The following is a 2,114-nucleotide window of genomic DNA, read 5'->3' as shown; positions in this document are numbered from 1 at the left end:
GCTCAAGTGGTAGAGCGCTAGCCTTGAGCTGAAGAGCTGAGGGACAGCGCCCAGGCCCAGAGTTCAGGCCCCATGACTGACAAAAAGAGAGAGGGGAGGAAGAAATAGAAAGGAAGAGGAGGAGGGGGAGGAACAGGGGAGGGGAGTAAGAGAGGAGGGAGAGAGAAGAGAGGGAGGAGCTGTCCATCCCCTCTAATATGACTTGTTGGCCTCCAGTCCCCTTGTCTGCACCCTGGCCACCGGTAAAGAAGGACAGGGCTGAGCAGCTGTTATATTCAGTAAAGAAGGACAGGACTGGGCAGTTGTTGTATTCTGTAAGACTCTTTCCTTGGATGTCTTCTGCATTCATTCCAACCACGTTCAGCCAATCCAAATGTTGGCATACCCAAATAATCTCACCCCTTCTGCTGGTCACCTCTGGCACCAAAAGGAAAGACTGTGAGAATAAAGCCAACCGAGAGGAAAATCGGGACTGAGAAATGGAGCATCCAATTCCCACAGACACCCTTGACGCATGGTACCTGGATGTTTCTATTCTGGTTAAATAGGTACTTTTTTCTGTTACTAGTAATTGACAGTGTCCTAATTAAAATCAAACAAAGGAGCAATTGCCACCTTAATTGCCTCATTGTAATTAAAAATTGGTGGAGATTGAGGAATGGTCTTATTTATTTATTTATTTTGGTTGGTCATGGAGCTTAAACTCTGGGCTTGGCTGCTGTTCCCGAGCTCTTCAGCTCAAGGCAAGCTCTCTACCACTTAAGCCACAGCACCACTTCTGCTGGTTAATTGGAGATAAGAGTCTTACAGATTTTCCTTCCCAGGCTGGCTTTGAACCACGATCCTCAGATCTCAGCCTCCTGAGTAGCTAGGATTACAGGCATAAGCCACCGGCACCTGGCTGGTCTTATTTTTAAAGTATAATCGGAGGCAGAGATTAGGGAGAATGCACTTTGAAACCCATCTGGGCACAAAATTACAGAGACCTCCATCTCAACCAACAAGCTGAGCATGGTTAGTATGTGTCTATAATCCCCAGCTACGTGGAAAGCATTGGGAAGGAGATTTGTGCTCCAAGGTAGGCCTAGGCAAAAACATTGAGATCCTATCTGAATAATAAGGAAAGCAAAAAAGTAAAAAAAAAAAAATAGCTGGACACATAGCTCAAGTAGTAAAATACCTGTTTAGCAAGGGTCAGGGCCTGACTGCAACTCCCTAGCACCCCCAAAATATAAATAAATGCAAATGGTTGTGAACAAGCAAGAACTGGAACCTTTGGACACTGGAGCTAGAGCCGCCTTTCGATTTTTCCCCTTCATCTTCTCCTTTTATTCTGGCATTCTATTTACACAGTGACGGGGTATGCTCTAGAACAAAGAGAAGGAATTGTGTCTTTGATAATGGATCAGGAAGGGCTACTGATTTGTGAGTCATGGAAATGGAATGGCAATTATAGGCAACAAGAAGAATTAGGGAAGGCATTCTGGGAAAGAACATAGAGATGGCCCAGAGAAGAAGGCCAGGCACCCTAAACAATGACGGCCACAGGGGACATGGCTTTCCCATTCCTCTCCCTTCCCCACCTGGCTCTGAGCCCCTCTTTCTCTTTTATACCAGTGTTGTTTCCCTCCCACCCCATACCCTGCATGAAGTCCCTGAATTTGAAATTAGAAACCAAGTTTTCTTTCCCTTACATCTTTGCACCTAATCAAGCTTTATTATTCAGTTGTATTTCAGCACTGAGTCTCACGTCTTTGCCTAAGCCTGGAGTTTTGTACAATGTGAAAGAAAAATTGTTCTCAGTGAAGGTGGTTTCTGAGAAGCAAAGGGTAGAAAAGGGGCCCCCTCCATTCTGCCAGGGGCAGGGGGCACAAGGGAGCTAAGTGGATGAGGGAGACGAATCCACATTTAAGAAAAAGGAAGAAATCCCCCAACAACAAATCCTCAAAGAAATAACTGCCCAGTAAATAAGTGGGCTAAAGACTTAAAGAGAAACTTCTCTGAAGAGGAAAGAAGGATGGCCAATAGACACATGAAGAAATGCTCAACTTCCCTAGCTATAAAAGAAATGCAAATCAAAACAACATAGAGATACCCCCTCACCCCAGTTAGAA

The sequence above is a fragment of the Dipodomys ordii genome, unplaced genomic scaffold (assembly GCF_000151885.1).
Source record: "Dipodomys ordii isolate 6190 unplaced genomic scaffold, Dord_2.0 Scaffold14, whole genome shotgun sequence".
Lineage (NCBI taxonomy): Eukaryota > Metazoa > Chordata > Mammalia > Rodentia > Heteromyidae > Dipodomys > Dipodomys ordii.
The sequence above is the reverse complement of the archived record's forward strand: the minus strand, read 5'-3'. Positions refer to the sequence as shown.